We start from the raw sequence: 23064 nt of genomic DNA on the forward strand, positions 1-23064 counted from the left end.
CATCTCCCAAACTTTGAATGTATCATGAAACTTTCAAAGTGATCCATAAGAAAAATGATTTAAAAGCTCTTATCAAATCTAGATTGATTTCTTCCATTTCATTTCCCATTACAGTATTCTAAAGAAGCTCTCTGTCCTGCTATCCTTATGAGAGTGACAAATCATCTTTAATAGAAATCTTTAAGATGAAAGCACTGTACTATCATGCTTTTTCTATAAAGGTAGACCTGGTATGCTTAAAACATTTGCATTAGCTATTTTATGTTCATTAATATTCATACCATAATTAAAATAGGGTATTTTGATCTGTAATGAAACATTCTTCATTTTGAATATAAAAATCATGAAAAAGGGGGGAAACCCTGGCATATACCTTATGTTATAATGAGGTTATCTTTGAGAAGTTCCATTTCAAGAATAGGCAAATTTTAAATAATCTCTGAATCACTTTTCTGTATTGTGATTCTTGGAAGATTGAATTTATCACATCTCCTTGTATTAGTGTATTGCTTCCTGTATCTTGGTATGCTTTTCTTCCTTGAATCTTAATTTTATTTCTCATTACTCTTTGCATATCTGATGACATAGTCATCTGGGAAATGTAGATCTAATTAGTGTGACAAAGATTTCCAGGAATACCTTGACAATGCTAAATAGTGTTAATTTCTTCCATTCTATCTTCTTCATTTTTCTTCAAAATAAAAGAAAATGGCTTTTTTTAGTAGCAAAATGATTTTTTTTTCATCATAGGGCGTGAATTGGGGGCTTGGGCACGGTCCCTCAGCAGTTCAGCTCAAGGCGAGTGCTCTACCACTTGAGCCACAATACCACTTCCAGTTTTCTAGTGATTTATTGAAGATAAGAGTCTCATGGACTTTCCTGCCGGGGCTGGCTTTGAACTGAGGTCCTCAGATCTCAGCCCCCTGAGTAGCTCGGATTACAGGCATGAGCCACCAATGCCCTGCTCTAGTAGCAAAATGATTTTTATGTTTCCATGTGGCAGAATGGAATAAAGGATTTATATATTGTAACATCTTGATTTCTATCACTAATATTTATTGTTTTCCTGACTTTGGCAAATTACTACTGTCTTCTAAACTTGATGTTTTTATCTATTTGTAGAGTATATTCATCTTATTATGTACAGTAGATCTATATGAATAAAAATGTAAGCAGAATTTAGAATCTAAATTATTTTCTTGAAACTTTTTTCACATTTTCCATTAAAGGAAACAATTACTTAAGTCTATAGTATTTAATTTAAAACTAATGTAATTAGCTTAACCCCTATAAAATTTGGTAATGGGTAGATATAATTTTACATACTTCAATAGGGTTAAATATCAGAGTAGTAGATACCCTAGTATGCTAGTGCCTCTCTTCTCAACTTCCATATTATAGAACTTGTAGTCACAAATACTCTATTGTGTTCATACCTGTAATCCCAGCTACTCATGAGGCTGAAATCTGATCATTGTGGTTTGAAGCCAGCCCAGGGAAGAAAAGTCAAGAGACTCTTATCTTCAATTAACTACCAAAAATTTGAAAGTGGGGCTGTGGCTCAAGTGATAAAGTGACAAACTTGAGTGGAAAAGTTTGCATGCTAAGGTACTGAGTTCAAGCTCAGTTCTAACACAGAGAGAGAGAGACAGACAGACAGACAGAGAAAGAGAGACTGAGACTCTAGAGAGACTTACTTTTGAATTCTGAAGTCATTGCTTCACAGCTTCATTGAGACAGCTCTGTTGCAAGTCACTAATAACCTCTCCCAGTGGCCCCTTTCAATCATACTGAATTTGTTTTCTAACTTTTGTTATCAGGTATCTCTTTTTACATCTAGGAAATGGAGAAAATTTTCACTAATATGACTGGGTTGCTCTGAGCATTTATTGAGAGTATGAGTAAATATTCCTTTATGAGTAAAACTCTGACATAGGTCTCTATTGAGTTTCATGGATTTATTTTTCAGTTGTTTCACAACAACTTTAGTTCCCTGTTGCCCAAATTGCTTATAAGAGCTTTGTATATGATTAGGTGACCTTGCATTAAGCTATGTGTTCTGAGCAAAATACATCTTCTTTCCTACCAAATACCAGCTCATTGCCATACTTCAATTTGTTAACTGGCCCACTGAGCTATAGACTACAGGTTTTTCCTTTGTTTCTTGAATAAGCATAGACCAGATACTATGGTAAATACCATGTTTCATCCTTTCAAATGCTTTTAAAAATCAGTATTTCTATTTTGTTTCTAACAATTCCATCTCCATAAAATGAAAAAGAAAGTCTTTTCATTACATGTCTCATTACCTTCTCCGAGGATCTCCCTCACTCCATTTTTACCTACAATCACCCTTATTATCTGAAGAATATCTTCCTTCCTTCCTTCCTTCCTTCCTTCCTTCCTTCCTTCCTTCCTTCCTTCCTTCCTTCCTTCCTTCCCTCATTCCCTTGTTCTTTTCTTCCATCCTTTCTACTTCCTTTCTCCCTTCCTTCCTTTCTTCTTCTCTTTTTCCATCCTCTTCTCTTATGCTTCCTTTCTTCCCTCTCTCTTATATTTCCTTTTCTCTCTCCTATCTTTCCTCCTTTCCTTCCCTATTCTTCCTACCTCGCTTCTTCACTTCCTATTCTTCTTTCCTACCTCCTACCTTCCTTCCCTGCCTTCCCTCATGCCCTTTATTTTTTCCCATCCTCCCATCTTCTTTTTCTCTTTTTCTTTTTTCATTTTCTCTCTTTTCTTCATTCCCTTTTTTCCTCTTCCCTCCTATACTCACTTCCTCTTCCTCACTTATTCTCTCCTTTTCTTTCCTCTACCCTTCCCTTCCCTTTCCTTTCTTCTTCTTTCCTCCCTTCCTTTGCTTGATTTTTTTTCTTTCTTTTTGGTATTTAGCATTGAACCCACGCCAATAATAGGCAAATACTCTTATTACTGAGATATAGCTTCCACTCTATAAAATATTTTTAAATATAGTTCTATTTTAATTTGGTAATATTTCTGATTGAGGCATAAAATGGCTTTTTTACCTTCTTGCAAAACTTACCTATCACTCTGTATATTAGTGCATTCATCCATTGCTCATACACATAGCCCTATGATTCCTCAAACCTGGTAATAATCACAAATTTAATTCATTTCCAGTTTTCCTTCTCTGGGGCCCATATATCAACTTTCTCCATGTAAAATTCCTTTTCCTCCATTAAAATTAAAGATCCAGCATCCTTGTGGATTGATATTTTCTTTTACCTTTTTTCTTAAGACACCAACATTGCAAGTGACAGAAATCAAAATCAATCAAAAGGGGGAATTATTTATGGGATCTAACTAAAAATTATTACCAATGGCGAGATAATGACAGATCCATCTTAACTCCTCCCATTTTTCATGGAGACATCATTCTCCTTTCCCTCATGAGACCATGGGTAGGACCGGGGCTCATGGCTAACCATGGCTCACAATTTTCTTTTCTTTGGCAGTAATAGAGATTGAACTCAAAGCCACATATTGTGAGATAGACACTGTATCATTTGAGTCATATCTCCAGCCCCCTTTTGCATTACTTATTTGCAGTGTAAGTTCTTACTTTATGCCAGGGCCAGTTTGGCTGTGGTGCATTTACTTGTTCCTGTATTGCTGGGGATGAGAGATATATGCCACGATGCCTACATATTGAAAATTCCCCTATAACTAGGTAACAAGCGTTCACAACCATGCCAACCACTGATTGAGAGGGAGACTTTAAGAAATTCTATTTCCCCATGCAGGTTTGAACTATGATCTTCTGGTCTCCAGCTTCAAAGAAGGTAGCATTATAAACAAGCCAGCACTCTTATCCAGCCTCATCATTTTTCAGAGAATAGATTTTCCAAAGAACAATCTTTCTTTTTTAAAAAAAATAAGTTTTCTACTGTGAAAATACTGTACAGAGGGGTTACAGTTACATGAGCAAGGTAATGAGTACATTTCTTATCCATCATTGTTGCCTCCTCCTTTGTTTTTTCCCTACCATCCCATCCCTCCCACCTCCTCAACTACACCCCCCCATTCTCCACCCCCCCACTCCCCACCCCTGCCTAAGTTGTAAAGTTCATTTTTCTACATAGCATCTTGTACATCTCATTGTTGCAATGGGTCCGCCTGTGTCCTTATTTAAACATTTTGTTTTTTTCCCTTCCCCTCCCCAAATTATACCAACATCAAATACAGTGAAAACCGTGGTTATACCATGGGGGAGGGACATACAAGCAGCAGAAAAATCACATGGTACCTTATAAATATGTTAGAAAAAATAGCAAGGAAGAAAAACTACTTGTGTCCCTATCTTGGGGTTCATTTCACTTAACATCATCTTATCTGAGCTATTCTGCTTGTTATAGACATATACTATTTATTGCAAATAAGGGAAACCATGGGACCTATGTTTCTTTGGACCTGGCTTACTTCACTTAATATAATTTTTTCCAAGTCTTTCCATTTCCTAACAAATGGGGCAATGTCATTCTTTCTGATGGAGGCATAGAATTCCATTGTGTATATATACCACATTTTTCTTGATCCATTCATCTACTGAGGGGCATCTGGGTTGGTTCCATATCTTAGATATGGTAAACAATACTGCAATAAACATAGTTGTGCTGGTAACTTTAGTATGGTCTTGTTTGTGATCATTTGAGTAAATGCCCAAAAGTGGGATTGCTGGGTCATAGGGGAGATCTATGTGGAGTCTTTTGAAGAACTTCCAAACTACTCTCCAAGGTGGTTGAACAAGTATACACTCCCACCAACAATGCAGTGGGGTTCCCTTCTGTCCACATCCCCTCTGCTGTTATTAGAATTATTGATTATAACCATTCTAACTGGGGTGAGGTGGTAGGTCAATGTTGTTTTGATTTGAATTTCTTTTATGGCTAGAGATGTTGAGCATTTCTTCATGTGTCTATGGGCCATTCTTATTTCCTCTTCAGAGAGGTTTCTCTTTAAGTCTTTAGCCTACTTACTTACTGGGCAGTTGTTTTTTTGAATATTTCTTTTTGGGGAATTTAATTTTTGAATTCCAAGTATATTTTAGATATGAGACACTTTTCTGTTGTATGGCTAGTGAAGATCTTCTCCCAATATGTAGGCTTTCTATTGATCTTGCTAGCTATGTCCTTTGCAATGCAGAAGCTCTGCAGCTTCATGCAATCCCATTTGTCCAACTTTTCTTTGATTTGTTGTGTTTCTGGATCTCTATTAAGAAAATTTCAGCCTGTTCCAAGGAGACCTAAGGTTTTCCTATTCCTTGCTATAATGTTTTCAGGGTGTCTGCTTTGACTCCAAGGTCTTTGATCCAGTTGGAGTTGATTCTCGTGCAGGGTGGTATATAAGAATCTAGCTTTTGTTTTCTACAGGTGATTAACCAATTTTGTCAGCACCATTTACTGAAGAGGCTATCTTTCTTCCATTCTATTTTTTTAGCTCCCTTATTGAAGATTAGGTGGCGATAGGTCTGTGGGTTCATTTCTGTGTTTTCAATTCTATTCCATTGGTCCTGAGGTCTTTTCTTGTGCCAGTACCAAGCTGTTTTGATTACTATGGCTTTGTAGTAGAGCTTGAAATTTGGTATTGATATTCCTTCAGCATTCAAAGAACAATCTTTCTCTATATTATTTTGAAAAATGGTCATAAAAGGATTTATTTGAAGGTTAAGGAAAATTTCAGCCGTGGAAGCCAACCACTAATTCCAGGGGGATTGAGAGCTACAAGAACAATCCAGTTTTCTTCTTTACAAAGAACAAATCATTATCTATTATTCCTTTTTAAAATCAATATTTTACATCTTATTCATTGAACTCAGGTCCTATAAACAGAGAGGCAGGAAGTCTGTCAGAAAAGGGAACTCAAATTATACCCACATCAAATACAGTGAAAACAAGGGTTATCCCGTGGGGTAGGGACATACAAAGCAACAAAAAAAATCACCTTATAAATATGTTAGAAACAATAGCAAGAAAGAAAAACCACTTGGGGAGGGCAATGGAAAAAACAAATTGTTTAAATAAGGATACAGTTGGACCCATTGCAACAATCAGATGTACAAGATGCTATGTATTAAAATGAACTTTTACAACTTTGGCAGTTTGGGGGGGGGGAGTGTAGTCGTGGAGATGGGAGGGCAGGGGTGGTAAGAGAAAAACAAAGGATGAGGCAACAATACCTGATAAGAAATGTACTCATTACCTTGCTCATGTAATTGCAATATCTCTGTATGGTATTTTCACAATAAAAAACTTATTTTAAAAAAAAGGGAACTCAAGACACTTCACTGCAGGACTTCTTAGAAACAGCATGGGTTACACATTTGCATCAAAAAGAATGAGTTCTCATTAAATTCAAAGCAAAACATGGTCCATTCCTTTTTCCATAGCTGACCGTAAAGCCATGGTGCAACATAATCCCAAATCCTTGGAATGGCCCTGAAACTGGTCCATCCTTCTCAGTCTCCATGGAGCTAAGAATCCCAATTCAGGGATTTCTTTCAAGGAAAATGAGCTCTCTAGAGGCCTGTGCAGAATCAATGATATCTTGAGTTTAATAGAGAAAATTAAGCCAACTGTGGCTGCGTCACAGAATAACTTGCTGTTCCTGTGTTGTAGGTAATCCCAAATAGTCTACTACATTTGAATACCCCAAAGGTATGACTAAAGGTTTGTGGCAAACAGCAGACATTAGTGCAGCTAAGTGAAGAAAGCCAATACTCTGGTACTACCTTGGGATTTCATCATCAAAAAAATGAGGACAGAAGAATTGGACCATGAGTGATTTTATTAAAACACTGGGTGAATCCAATCAAGATGTTTTAGCTATTAAGTTCCCTGACAACAGAGGCTAAGTCTGTTTTAATTTGCTTTGTGAAGTGCCTGCAGAGGCATCAGGGATACAGATTATGTTTTTAAGAAATACAAGAATGTTACTTGTAGCAACACCACTAAAAACTCAGTGTACTACTGTATCTAATGAGTTTTTGTTTTACATCTGTGAAAAAAAATACTTGACAATAGTTGAATTAATGTTTTCCAGGTGTCTAGTTTGAAATAGGAATTGGAAGCTATTTGTGTTGGCTAAAGCTATTGTGTTGGGGATACAGGAAACACCACAGGCATGGCTGGTTTCTGTTAGTTTTTTAAAAAGAGGTAGCTGAGTAAGAACCACACCACGCACGTGGTATTCAGGTAAGGGGTAAGTTTAATCATCATTCCGGCTGGCACCAGGCCATGTTGGCCCTCCATGTGGCTGGGAGAGACCTGGTAAAAAGGGTGTCTGGGCCTGGGCTAGACCTTATCTAGGGTATGGGCTGAGAAAGGTGTGGCCACATAGAATTCAGATGTGACCTCAGCAGATGCAGATGTGACCTCTTCCAGGTGTCAGTTGCCTAGGTAACTCAGGTACTGGGTGGAGACTTTGCTGTGAGGAGGGTGGAGTCTGCTCGCCATCCAGCAGTGGACCTTACATTCCAGCCTTTTAATAATCATGAAATAAGGCATGGATTCTCTCTGACTACTTTCTGCTGACAAGGGGCATTGACATTAGAGGTAAAAGGCTGGAATTTGGTCCCCTCCCAAAGAAGGCAGCGAGCAGCAGCTGTCCCTTGGTGGGCGTGAGTCCTTAGATAAAGTCTGGAGGAGGCAAGTCTCTTTGAAGTCTGGAGAAAGTCTCATGAGGCATTGAGGGGCTGTAAAAAAATACTAGAGAGCAAATAAATGTCAAGAGGAAAAATATTGGTAGAAATGTCCCTATCTGGTGACAAGGTAGAGGGAAGTCAGGTAACAAAGGCAAGAATGTAAATTCCTGTCCAGTTAAAAGGTAGACAGGTATGGACATTAGATGGGCAGGCTTCTTACTTCTATTGACCTCCCAGCTCTGATTAATTTTGAAAGAGCAGGCACAAAGTGGCTGATATGACATCATCTCCTCTTATTCCTCTCTGGGGTCCCTTGTTCCCCAGACTGGCTGAGTCTAGGTGCTCATTGCTGGGATGGCCTTTCCCAGTTAGTGTTCATGGAGGTTTGAACTCAAGGCCTGGGCACTATCCCTGAGCACTTCTGCTCAAGGCTAGTGCTATACCACTTTGAGTTACAATACACTTTCAGTGTTTGGCTGGTTAGAGATAAGAGTCTTGAGCCATGCTTCCAGCCTGGCTCTTTTCAGGTTAGTTGAGAGATGGAGACTTAGGATTTTTTCAGTCTAGGCTAGCTTTGAACTGCAATCTTTGTCCAAATTAAAGCAACAAGAAGATCAAATAGAATAAGTAGAGCTTACCTGCTCCTTATCAAGAACTGACCAACAAATATTCTGCAATGACAAAACTTGTTAGATGTGATGAGAATTTTAGCACAGATATGCCCAATATTTTAGAAATATGTAGTCAGTAGTAGAATACACAACACAAAACAAAAAAAGGCAAACATCAAAACCAAAACTTTTTGACAACAAGGTTTAGACATCTTTGCTAACAAAGCACATCAGATGGTTGAGCCTCACAGGGCCTGTGAAAAGAGCAACTTGTTAGCAAGGCACATTAGAATAGATGGATGGAGTAGTAAGCTTGGTGGAAGGTTAAGGTAAGTGTCAGATGAGACCAGACCTTTAACCCACATGATATTCAGGTAAGGGGTAGGTTTATTTGTTGTTCTGGCTGGCACTAGGCCATGTTGGCCTTCCACTCGGCTGGGAAAGACCTGGGAAAGAGGGCATCTGGGCCTGGCCTAGGTCTTATCTAGGGTATGGGTGGGGAAAGGTGTGGCCACATCGAATTCAGATGTGACCTCAGCAGATGCAGATGTGACCTCTTCCAGGAGTCAGTTGCCTAAGTAACTCAGGTACTGGGTGGAGACTTTGCTGTGAGGAGAATGGAGTCTGCTCGCCATCCAGGAGCGGACCTTACAGTTTCTATTAAGAAAAGTATGTCATAGAAAGTTGTGATAAACAGCATGCAAGAAGTTAATAGAAAATAATTATGAAAAGTATGTGGCAGCCGGGCACCAGGGGCTCACACTTATAATTCTAGCTACTCAAGTGATCTGAAGATCACAGTTCAAAATAACCTGGGGCAAGAAAGCCCTAAGACTCTTACATTCAATTAACTAGCACAGAGCTGGAAGTCAAGCTGTCATTCAAGTGGTACTGAACCAGCTTTAAGCAAAAAAGCCAAGGCCAAGACCTGAGTTCCAACCACAGTACCAGTCCAAAGAAAAATCTAAAGCATGTGGCAAACAAATCCTTTCTTAGTTTTTTAATATGGTAGGCTCAGTTTTAAGCATTCCCAATGTAAAATAACATTTAATGCTCATATCCACCTTCTGAAAATTTTATATGTGAGGGAGCAAATGATGAGAGACTAGACATTCTGTGCCCAAATTAGCAAGCAATAGAGCCATGATTGGAATCCAGGTTTGATTATTTCAAATGAGAACTCAACTGAATCTAAGTTCAAAGCTATTCTCTTAAGTTCTATTATACAAGTGTCATTAGGAAGAAGAAATGCACAAAGAGCTGACAGAAATAAACTTCTCTTGAGGGGCTATGCTATGTGACAAATGAGGGATGGGATTGCACACCCCCTTATATGACTTGATTTCAGAAACTGAAGTTTAGAGATACTTAAATTACTCATCTAAGTTAATGTATCCTGGAAATTGCAGATTAAAGAATCAAATTCAATCAATGGATCACAAAAATATTAATTTCATCTTGTCTAAGGCTCTGAAGATATTTTGTTAGCCATACATGGTTATATAAATACACTTGTTTTGTCAAAACAAAGAACCACAAAGTGGGTAGCTTAAGCAATAGGGATTTATTTCTTTACAATTTTAGAAACTACAAAGAAGGTCAAAGTGTCAGAAACTTTATTCCTTCCCAGGGTTACTCTTTTACTCCAAGATAGCCATTTCTTTCTGTGTCTTCATATTTTGGGATTTATTAATGTTAATTTGAATAAATACCTTGCTATGTACTACCTCCTAAAGCTATTGAATATATGCTCCAAAGAAAAATTCAAAATTAAGAAATTAGCTACCTCAGTCTTTCTACCTCTCACTCTTTCTTACGAAGAATTAACATCTTGAATCAAGACACTAATATTTTTAATGGAGCCTTGTTTTAGAGAAGATTAAAAATTCACATTGTTTTCCAGCCCCAGGCTAGAGGCCTGTGACTTACAGCTGATGCTTTTGTGTAAATTTTGTTAAGAAATAAAGGACAAATTCTGATAAATGTTTTTTTAAAAAAATATACATTTCTCCTGGTGCACAGATTTGCAATGATTATCACTGAAAAACTTTAAAGTCTTACATAAATATAATTAGTGAGTTCTTTTTTCCCTTGGATTGAAATACAATGGGGAAAATGTATGTCTTGCATCTAGTGAAGTTAACTGAATTTATTGAAATCTTAACACAAACTGAAATATTTGCATTGAAAAAAGCTTATTAATCTAAGTAGTTGTTATAAGGGGTGAAATATCTCAAGAACTACTTAATACTTAATTTAAAATTCAAGGTAAGTGCTGGTGGCTCACACCTGTAATTCTTCTTACTCAGGAAGCTGAGATCTGGGATCATTGCTCAGATCCAGCCCAGGCAGGAAAGTCCAAGAGACCCTTGTCTCCAATTAACTACCAAAAGGCCACAAGTTGAGCTGTGGCTCAATTGAGCAAAAAAATGCTAAGGGATAGGGCCCAAGCCCTAAATTCAAGTCCCCAGTACCAGAAAACACACACACACACACACACACACACACACACACACACACACACACACACACACACACACACACACACACACACACACACACACACAGGAATGTCTGCAAAACAATGATGGAGCAGATAAGTGAACAAAGACAAGTTGAATAAATAGCAAAGTTGTGTCAGTTTACATACTGCCAGGGACATGTTATCTTTCTAATAAGTTGGTATGAGATAGAATTTCTAATTTCTAAAGTTAGAAATTTATAAGACCAGTACAGATTAGAAACTTTCATTTTACTTACGTTTTATTTTATTTTATTTTATTTTTTGATAGTCCTGGGGCTTGAGCTCTAAGCCTGGACCCTGTCCTTGAGTTTCTTTTGCTGAAGGCTAGCAATCTACCACTTGAGAGACATAGCTTCACTTTCAGCTTGTTCTGAGTAGTTTATTGGTGATAAGAGTCTCATGGATTTTTCTGCCCAGGTTGGCTTTGAACCACAATCCTCAGATCTCAGCCTCCTGAGCAGCTAGGGTTATAGGTGTTGAGCCACTGGCACTTGGCAAATTAGAAATTGTTTACAAGGTATTCAGTCTATGTTGAGAAATGATCATTAGAATTTGGAGGAAAACCTGTAGAAGAAAAAATGGCTGGTGGGCTCTATAATTTTATTGTATGATACAAAGTTATAGGCAGTGGATCTAAAGTCCTAGAACCTAGGGACTTTTAGACTACATATCATTTCAAAATTGATTAGAGCAAATCACAAAAAGCACTAGATTCCAGGTGGGCCCTGGAGGCTCATGCTGGAATCTTATATAATTAGGAGGCTAAGATCTGAGGAACATGGTTTGAAGTCAGCCAAGGCAGGAAAGTCCTTAATATTCCTATCTCTTAATAACCAACAAAAAGCCAAAGGCAAGTCTTTGTCTCATGTGGTAGAAAAAGCTATAGGACAGAAAGCAGGCCCTGAGTTTAAGCCCTGGTACTGGCACAGTATATAAGCAAACAAACAAATAAATAAGTCTCATGAAAAGCTATGCTTAAAATACTCTCTAGTGATTTTTTTCTAGGTATTTATGACTAAACTGTGCTGCCTTATAATATGTCCTAGCCTAGCTGCCTTATAATATGTCCTAGCCTAGCTCAATCTCTTTGGCTCCAAATAAATGAAGCATAGCCTCAATACCAAGATGTTATATAAATCTCTCTAGTAAATGTTGATTTTAATCTATGAATGAAAATTTGATGACCATTTCCTAAAATTAATTTACTTAGCAAATGCTTCAGTGCCCACAGCACTGAAGGTAGAGGAATAATTATTATTTGGCTCTTTTTTCTGGTAGGAACCTAAATAGAAATATTTACAATATAATATCAAAATCTTGGAAGATGGAAGTTTGGGCTGGGCAAAGGAAGCACAGTAGCTGACATCTGTCTGGAACTGGGAAGTCAGAACTATATCCACTTCCACTGAGAACTGAAGGAGGCTTAGCAATCTCTCAGGAAAAAGGAGACTGGGTAACATTTGAGATGGGTGAAAGTATGATATATAACTATGCATTTTGTAAACCCACTGATTAATTATTCTATTTTTTGGTACTATCAAAAGCTCATATAACCTTATCCACAGTGGCTCACATCATTCAGGGTAACAAACCCATGTACATGGGGCATGGTCTCTCATGTTTTGCTCAGAAAATAACTATTTTCCTATGTCAAGAAAATATGATATATTTGTTTATCTCCACAATATTTGTATGGCCAGAACAAGGCTATCTATACACAAAGAAAAGATAGTGGAGGAAAAGTTTAGTCACTAGATCATAAGAAGTCTGATTGTACAAAGTCATAAAATATCCTAATGACACTTACACCCTGAAAGACTAGGATAGAGATCTATTTGTAGGAGCTGGGAAGGTGGCTCAGTGGTAGTGTGCTTGCTTTGCATGCATGAAGCCCTGGGTTCGATTCCTCAGCACTACATAAGCAGAAAAAGCCAGAAGTGGCTCTGTGGCTTAAGTAGTAGTGTGCTAGCCTTGAGCTGAAGAACAAAGGGATAATGCCCAGGCCCAGAATTCAGGTCCCACAACTGACAAAAAAAAATCTATTTGTATGTATAAGTATGAAAAAGGAAAAGTAAACAACTGGCATCATTTTGACAAGATATTTTATTTAGCTAAGTATTCCTGAACTTTCATCATTGCAGCATTCTAAAGTTAACATTCGAAAATATTGAGATATCTTATTTGTTCCTTCTATGCTAGGTCTTTGAAATCTATTTTCATGTTTTAGACTGAGTGAATAATTCAGTTTGGACTAGTTCCATACCAAGTTCTCTTTATCTACGTGTGGTGAGTGGCTATAATATTGGACAGATCTGAATTACAAATCAGAAACATCAAAGACATCTTAATAGACCACACCTAGGTTCTTGATTCTGAAATGAAGCTCCTAATTTGACAAAGATAAGAGCATAACGATTGCACTTCAGTCCAACTCATTTCACTCCTGTCTGAATCCAAATTGAGTCCCTCCTCTCAGGACTGTGGGAAACCTTGAGTCATTCCAGAGGGAATCTACTTACCACAAAAGCCAGACAGTGCAAGTCAGAACTGGCAAATGTGGTGGCGGGCCAGGGAGCTGCTGTCAAAGAAGCGACTTCTTTTCAGCAAACGCTGTCAAGCTTGAACAGCCTGGCTGTGCTGCAGGGGATTTTCTGGCTTTCGCCAGTATGGGAGAATTTCTGCATCGTCGTTAAGTGCAGTTAGAATCAAGGATCTGAGGTGAAGATTGAGCTAAAATGCAGGCAAAATTAATAACTCAGCAGCTCACTCGACCCATTGACACACAGTTCCAGTTTGAAGTCTGTCCTTTCTGTGCAAATGGAATGACTCCTAATGAGACAGGCACTGCTGGCCCCAGTTATGCCATTAACAGCTCACAGAGAAAGCAAAAGGGAGCTGAATTCTGGAGGGCTGAAGTGGTAATCTGAGACATAGATTCTGTTTCAACTAGTTTTCTCCTCTCTGGAAAGAGTAACCAAAGCAGGGGGAGGGGGGAGGGGGGGTTAGGGAAGAAATGAGAAAAATGTTCAATTAATTTTTAGAGAATAGTTAAAAATTTTTGGAAATCTCAAACTATATTAACCAAGTAATAAAACTTTTTTTAATTATGAGAATACTGTACAGAGGGGTTACAATTACATAGGCAAGGTAATGAGTACATTTCTTATCAAGCATTGTTGCCTCCTCCTTTGCTTCCCCTACCCATCCCTTCCCATCTTCCCCCCACACCCCCACCCCCACCCTTCCCAGTAATAAAACTTTTAACAACTTGCAGAATTTATATGTCAGAATTGATTTGCATATTTCCTCTGTTATTCTGTAATCCTTCTATCCTAAGCCAAAATGTGGCTAAGAAACTAATGTTTCTTAATGTTATGGTATGTCTACTTTCAAGAGTTCCCACACACACTTAGTTTACCGGCTGTTGTTCAGAGAAAAGCTGTAATTAACCACTGAATATGATGAAGAAAACATTGAGATTGAAATACCAATTCATAGCAGTGAATGAATTGGGCCATTTAGGGCTAAATCATAAATATCTTGATCAAGAAACAAGATAAGGTACTTATTTGTAAAGTAATACATGTTTGCTTAGATAAATTCAGTTCTACAGCATCTGGAATTAGCTTCAAACGAATCATTTAGTGGTGAGTGGAAAAAAAGTCTTTTTGAAGAACTGTGGAAGAACTCTAAGCAAGTCTTTCTCCTCAGTGACTTGAAAGAAAGGAGTTTGGGTCTTGAAACATGACAGCAGCTCTTCAAATCATGATCTGTCAATTCTTTGGTGAATTAGATTGAATATGAGGCCTTGTGCATACTGGGCAAATGCTCTACCACTTGAAGTATGCCTTCAGTGCTTTTTCATTTTTCTTTTCTTATTTTTATGGTAGCTTTGTAAAGATCTTTTATGTAGTTGTACAAAGTGACTTCAATTCAGCATGTCATATTCTGAGTACAAGGCATCCTGATCAATGTCACCCTTTCAGTTTTTTTTTTATTTTTTAAGACAGCATCTTTCTGCTACTTTGGCTGGGTCTGCCTACCACCTTTCCAGTATGAGTTTTAAGTATGAGTTACAATATGCAACTAATACTTTATTACGCTCTTCAACTCCAAGTGTCTCCAAGAAGCTAGAAATATACATTGTCATTGTTTTACCCCTATTCATAGGAACTTACTCCTATATGACTTTTAAAAATTTTTTATTTTAGTGTAAAGATGCTGTACAGAGGGGTTACAGTCAGGAGTAAGACAATGAGTACATTTCTTGTCAAGCACTGTTACCCCTTCCTTGCTGTTCTCCCACTGTTCCTTCCCTCCCCTACCTCCATCATACCCCCCCCGGAAGTTTTAAAGTTCATTTCCCATATACTTTCTTGTGGGTATCATTGTTGCAATGGGTCATCCTGTGTCCTAGTTTCAGCATTTTGTTATTCCCCTTCCCCTCCCCAAATTAGACAAATGTATATACAAAATACAGGATAACAAAATCAAGTACGGTGACAACAGGGAATATACCATAGGGAGAAGAACATACAAAAGAAACAAAAAAAAGCACATAGTACATTTAAAACAACAACAACAAAGAAAGACCTCCTGTATCCATATCTTGGGGTTCATTTCATTTAGCAGCATCTTATGAGGTCATATGTACACAGGTTTTGAGCTTTTCTGCTCATCTGATAAAATTATCCTAGGTGTATACTAATTATTGCAAATGAGGGAAACCATGGGACCTATATTTCTTTGGTCTGGCTTACTTCATATAATATGATTTTTTTCCACATCTTTCCATTTCCTAACACATGGAGTGATGTCATTCTTTCTGGAAGCAGAGTATTCTATTTGTGTGTGTGTGTGTGTGTGTGTGTGTGTGTGTGTGTGTGTGTGTGTGTGTGGGTGGGTGTGGGTGTGGGTGTGTATACCACATTTTCTTGATCCATTCATCTACTGAAGGGCATCTGGGTCGGTCCTATATTTTAGCTATGGTGAATAATGCTGTGATCAGCACATTTAGTTGTACGTTTAGCTTCAACATAACTACTAATGTAAAGAAAAAGTACTTTCTCCTCTTGACTTTCATAGGCTTATCTCCTCTGAGTGTCCTGCATTCTATTTGTATTTGACTTTTCCTACTTAATGTATGGTAGTTGGATTTATTAAGGTGTTGACTAAAATTGTTTACATCATATACCTTCGCTTATCTCTGTCACTATCCATATTCTGAAGACTCAACTAGTTCCAGCTCAGACATGGATCCTCTGAGCCAGAATATCATTACTGTATTTCCTACTTGGAATTTCTGCTTGGCTACTTCACTGAAATTTAAAAGTAAATTTCTAAGACTTGGTACCCTTTCCCTTCAAATTTGGTGCTTTTAAATTTTGTACATTATGCTGAGTTCTGGAGGAAGTAGACATGCCAACTTTTGATTCTTTACTGGGAAAACTAAGTCTAAGGGTAAAAAATGACAATGTAAGTTACTGTCCTTTTAGTGTATTATGCTTACAGTTGCCATGAATTCTTTCATTCATTTTATTTCCTGTTCACTTCTATAATCAATCTATATCTTTGTTTTTGAAATCAGACTTCTAGCTTGGCAACTGTGACTCATGAATGTAATCCTAACTATTCATTTGGCTTATATTGGGATTTGCAGCTCAAAGCCAACCTGGGCAAGAAAGTCCATGAAACTCTTATCTTCAAAAACTTACCAAAAAGTGGAGGTCAGGCTCTGATGGTAGAGCACTAACCTAGAGCACAAAATCAGGACAGTGCACAGGCCCTGATTTCAACCCCCAGGACTGGCACAAAAAAATGATACCAAACTTCTGAGCTATGGAATATAGCCTAGAAATAGAATGCCTGCCTAGTATACACCAGGCCCTGAATTTCAGCATGAGCAATGAGCAGTGCAAAATCTCAGAAAACCAAGTGTCTATGGTAGCTCCATAAGACTTTGGATATAGTTTTATGACATTCTTGCACATCTATTGTTTTTATCCTTATAAGTAATATTATGTGTGTATATTATTTCAAACTCTATGATATAAAATTATACATAGTTATAGCTTATACAATGTTACTGCATTCTCCGCTGTGAGTTCACTGTTGAGTATTGCTAAAATGTAATGCTGACATAATAATACATTCCCAGAGTAGTACCTACAGTGAATATGCTAAGGGAGGCACTTCTGCTGCTTCCAATAATACAACATCTTGGTGCGGACACAACAATACCCTGCCTCTTGTTTACTACTATGCTAGATGTTCACATATAGAAAATTCCAAGGCAAGATTTGAAATAATGAGATCATTAGTCAAAACATGAGTATGTTTTTTTTATCAAAAGTTTATTTCATATATATTCATTGAACCTCAATGAAAGTATTAAGTCCTTGATAACTCTTCCCTCTAATATTCCATTAATCATTCCTCTGCCTTCCAAAATACAGAGGTCAGAGTCTGACTTCATTTATGAATATTTCTTGAGCCATTTTAATTCCTTTTCTCTCATTCCCTTCAGTAATATATAGAGATAGATATATAAATATAGATATATAATTTTGTTGTCAGTATGGAAATGTTTACCTTATAGAAACTTGCCTAGCAGCAGAGGAAGAACTTAAATGTGTACAAGACTGTTGTATGCTATATTCAATGCACATAGGGCCATTGTTGGCAAAAAACAGAGTATTCAAAAAAGATATCTAGAAACTTAGAGAATATTTCAGTCTTGAGATTTTCTTACTCCTGGTAGTTTTAACAAACTACCAGATTAAGATACAATCCATGTGAGTAGTTCAGACTAAGATCCGCTGGTGAAATTCCTGACCACTACTGAAGGGCAAAAGATAGTGACAGGGTATGATTAATCCAACCTACACATATTTTTGGAGGAAAGGTTTCAGGTCAGGCTAATGTCAGTAACTCCAGAGAGAAATAATATTTCCCTTCACTGGTACTTAACAGCGTAATACACCCTCTATATAGTATAAACCAGAGATTAGTGATACAAATTATGTGAAATATTTTAAAATAAGCATTTAAATTGCTATTTTAATTTCATTTTTAGCAAAAGATTATTTGTAGCAACTATGATGAAAGCAATTCAAGTGTGTAATCCAAGCTCAATACTTTCCTTTAAGATGAGTTCATATTTTCCAAAATTAAAACTTTCTGAAAGAATATTTTCTTTTCTTTAGTATCTGCCTAATATCCTAATTAAACCAAAACATTTGCTCTTCTAATGTTTTTCTTTTGTTTATTCTTCTGTACTGTCTATTCAGTATCTGCTTGATTATCTTAATTGAACCAGTAAATTTGTTGTTGCAATAATTTTTTTCATTAAACTTTCTGTGCTGCCTTACTCTTAAAAATATAATTGAGTACCCACTATTGGATGTTATGTACTTATGATTGGAAATAGTTAAATGTGCTTGGTACCCTAAAGGGAATTTCAGTTTGGAAAGGTAGGATATATAAATTAATATAGTACTTTGGATATAAATATTTAGGTGCATATATTTACGTATGCCTACCTATTTGTAGCAAGTAGTAAACTGTATATTAGAGGAAATATATTTTAAATTATGTTTAACTCATAATAATAGCACAAAAATTAATCATCTGACTCTACAAATCCCATGATTAAACATGTTATTTGGAGTGAGTTATGGCTCCAAAAGAGACGTTTACACTTTTGGTTGTATTTTTAACCAAGCTCTAAACTTCAGACAATAAATGTGATCAATTTTGTCATAAACATAAAGAGACCTCAATTGCAAACTTTCCAAGAAAGTTTAAGTCACAGAAAGTTTGCTTCTCAGTATTATAAACAAATCAATACGCTAAGAAGGATAAATGTCTGCTACCATTTCTGATATTGTGAGAGTGCTACTAGTACACTGCGGACAATCCCAGTGGGAACATTGCTAATAGCAAGCCTGTACTCATGATTGCAACTTGTACTTCCTAAAGATTTCTCTCCGTGACGTTATGGAAAAGAGACATCTACAGCATAGAGTTTAAGCTGTGGGCAATAGAGTGGAACTAGGAAGAAGGAGGAAAATTTCAGCTTAGCAAAACACAAATACACCAGGTAAAAGGCACACATGGATACAGAGAAGCAGCTAAGATGCTTGTGAAATGGGACAGTAAGAAATAAGATTCTAAACCATCACTGTTGTAAAGTTTTATTAACAATTGTTACGACTCAGCATCTATGCACAGTATTGAAGCTATTCCCTTTAAATATGTTGGAGAAAGCAGGAAGACAATGGAATAAATAAAATAAAATAAAAAAGTACCCCCAACACCCCCAGAATAAAACACTAATTAATGTAAATGTATCAATTGTGCATCTTAGGATAATCTTCCCAACACACATAAGGTTTACAAATATTGTATTTAGTGGATATTTTGCCTAGAGAACTCCACAAAATATCTCACTAGGATATCTTACCTATGTTCTCATTCTTCATTATTTTTTCTAAAGTCATCAAATAAACAGGGGTGGTAATGCATGCCTGTAATCCCAGCTATTTAGGAGGTTTATGCAGGAGGATAGCTAGTAGAAAGCCATCCTGAGTTACATAGTCAGAACCCATCTCAAAACACAAATAAAAATTTAAAAATCTCAAAAAAATGTAGAGGAGCCAGAGTAGCACAGTAATTACTGAAATTAAATTGGAACCACCAAAAAAAGCAAATTATGTCCACTGAACTATTATACCAAAATAATACCCCAGATATTTTATTTAGCACCTGGTTACATAAGATGGAAATAAACAATCTGATCTCCCTTAGATTATAAGAAAACTCACAGTTATCCTTCAGCAATTCCTGTTTTCTGTGTGTGGTTTGTAGGACCAGTTCTTGATGATACTTCCAAATTATAGTGGATGCAATGCAGGTTAAATAGTAACTGTAACTGCAACTATCTTCAAATAATACATGAGCTTAAGTTGTCAAAATCCTTATTAATCAAAGTGAAAATTGAAGTCTTTAAGTAATATTTCTAGATATTTGGATAGTATGAAAACTATTCTCTTCTGCAAATAGAATATTGTATAGCTCATTGGTATTGCTCAATACTCTGTCACCTTCGAGACACATTGGTGCAATTCTGAGTGCACGTCAGATAGTAAGTTGGATAAATATTTTCATGTACCAAGTTCCAGTATATGATTCCTTTACACTGCTCATACATTTGTTACTTCACTTGATATGTTCACTCGATATTTAACAGGCTATTGCAAAGAAGTATATAACAAAGTGCGTAGCATTTCAGTTTTGTTTTAAGTATCAGAAATTCATTATTTTTATGTTGACTATTATGCCATGCTGGCTGTGAATACCCCAGTTTTGTCCATTTATCATTTGATAGGACCATAGGTTGATGATGTTTCCTAATGTTAGTTTCAGCTCATTCTTCAGCATTGTTTTCAACGATAATGCCATCTGCTTTATTTTTGCTATGGCTGTTCCAAGAAAGACTAGCTGGATTTGGTCTAGAATATTCTTTGTAACCCCCAAAACACAAGTGATTGGATCTAAGATACTCACTAGATATTTGTCATAAATTAAGTATAATATACAAAATACTCAAGCATTAAGGAATATGACTTCTGTTTTTCTTAAGAAAGCTGAGATTAAAGAGACTTTCCAAAATTAACTTGGTGTGTGTGGGGGTGTGTGTGTATGTTGAGACTAAGACTTGAACTTAGGGTCTGAGAGCAGTCCTTTAGGTCTTTCACTGCAGACTGACACTTTACCACTTGAACCACATCTCCAGTTATGGATTTTTGTCGATTAGTTGGAGATAAGAGCCTCCTGTACGTTTCTACTGAGCTGGCTTTAAACCATGAGCCTCAGATCTCAGCCACTGAGGTAGATAGGATTACAGGCTTGAGCCACTGATGTCTTAATAAATTTGTGCTTCTTTAAAAGCCAAATTGTCTTCTCTGTTTCAATCTGATTTGATAGTGATTTAGGCCTGTGAGCAGACTTTACCGAAAGCACCCTTTACACTTTGTAAATTGCAGAAGAACCGGATTATCCCACCTGCCACCATCACAGATGCTTTTTGTTGTTTTAGTTCTAGAGAAAAAGGATAATGTGGCAGCTGTGTTCACAGTGTTTTGGAGTGGGACTCAAATTTTGCAGTTCAGCATTGTAGACAGAACTACACAAAATTCCTCCAGAGGATCACAGTTGCAGGTGGGATCCCTGCTGTGGCAGAGCATGAGGCCACCAGAAGATGCTGGTTCAAACTGAGACTCGATTACTTACCTACTTGATGTGACTGAACTTCAGTTTCATCAGTGACAAGGGGAAAGTAAGATTGACCGTTAGAGTAGTTATACACTTGACCAAATGGACTAATGTTCCCAAATTAAAGTGTTACCCACATGTGGTTATTAATAAGTTATAGACTTAAAAACTCTATGAAATTGGATGCAGAGTATTTCTTAGGCATTTAGTGTTTACTTCTCTGGATGACATTCCATCTCCTAGATTTAGCTAGTTTTTAAGCCAGTTCCATTCTTCTTATGATTATATTACAAGATTCTCGCATTCTCTAAATCATCCTTCCTAGCCCATCATCTAATCTTCTTAAAAACTCAGAAAATGAGCCTTGTATGATTTCTAGAGCCTTAAAATGTTCAAAAATATCTAAAGCTGAAGCACTAGAACCTTTATGTTAGAAGGAGAACTGCAGATAGATTTAGGCTGACTCCTGAGAGTATGCCAGTGAGCTGCACAAGAGGGGAGGAAGAAGGACAGGACCTGCAGCATCAGAACTGCAGTATTCCTTTGATACTTGCACTTGTAACTCTGGGCAAATGTGAAGTAGCTGCCCTGTTGGTACTATCTGTGGAATGGGAGTTGTAATGTCTTCCTCAAAATATTGTGAGACTTTAAGTGAGATCACATCCACAAAAATTTTGGTCTGCCTCCTGCATGTAGTTGTCAATATGAATATTCATTTACATTAATATTAAAAGATAAACATTAGAGTCCTTCACCTGCAAGTTTTGACAAGGACTGTCATTATTCATAAATATTAACTTTCCTCTGATTACACAAAATGAGGCTGTGTTTTTTATGGGTTTATACATCGATGACTAGGATAAAGTTCAACCAATCATCTGAGTTTTTCAGTTGAACCCAAGATACAAATATCATGATGTAAATATCATATGTAAATATCATATGTAAAATAAAATCCATAATGCAGTATATAATAAAATTCTTTGTAAAATATTTGTATATGTGTGCCACACAAAGTTTATATTATTAAAATATTATGTGCAAAAATACGTGTATATATTTATATGTAATTCATAATATACATATATAATATATAGCTATACATCTATATATAAATAGATATCTTTATGTATTATATATCTATATATATTATATAAGCTTCTACTATCTCAACATGGCCATCCTGGAGATCAAATTCCAGCACTTGTACTTTTGGGGATAATACAACATGCAGACTTTAAGCAGTGATGTGAAATTATCATACAATGAGAAACAAAAAGGAAATGAAAAAAATCAGGGGAAAAATCCCAATAGATATCTTCTGTCTTAGACTGTGAGTACACATAAGAAGGAAATCAATTAGTATGATGAAAAGATGTGTTTATGTATGTTCATTGAAGCACTCTTTGCAAATGTCAGTAAATGGCCCCCAACTGATAAGTTAATCAAGGAAATATGCCATACACACAGAATAGAGTACTATTCAGAAATAAGAAAGAAATTTATGAAACTTGGTTAGACTGGAGAGCATTAAGAGGAATAGGTAAAGCATGGAAAGAAAATACATGACCGGAATCATATGTAGAATCCAAGAGTTTATCACATGATACATTGTGTTACCTCATTTATAAACCTATGATTTCTATGGTTTTCTCTATTAGCAAAAAATAAGTTTAATTTAAAAATAGTAAAATAAAAGAAATCATGGTAAAATAAACAATATGAACATTCCCAGTCAAAATAGAGGTGCTGAATTGCTTGCAATTTTATATTATTCACTGTCACAATAAAAATATGAAACATATTTCTGATGTAGTTAATTACAATCTGTCCAAAACACACAAGTCAGTAAAAGAGTCAAAGCTCCAATTCAGATGGTCAGGTTCCAGATCCAGCACCATCCATTGATCTTCAGGCTTCTGCTACTCTTGCATTCTGATTCTACCCAATCCATGCAAATATCTCATTTCACCATCCCTGTGCTTATCCTTGTCTTC

General features: G+C 36.6%; 1 protein-coding gene across 3 annotated transcripts in view; it reads left to right on the forward strand.

Annotated features, from left to right (window-relative positions):
• Grm5 (glutamate metabotropic receptor 5) overlaps window positions 1-23064 on the forward strand; it is a 538255-nt gene that overhangs the window by 174405 nt on the left and 340786 nt on the right. The gene's annotated exons all lie outside the window — the stretch shown is intronic.

The sequence above is a fragment of the Dipodomys merriami genome, unplaced genomic scaffold (genome assembly GCF_024711535.1).
Source record: "Dipodomys merriami isolate MVZ:Mamm:240054 unplaced genomic scaffold, mDipMer1.0.p SCAF_25, whole genome shotgun sequence".
Classification (NCBI taxonomy): domain Eukaryota; kingdom Metazoa; phylum Chordata; class Mammalia; order Rodentia; family Heteromyidae; genus Dipodomys; species Dipodomys merriami.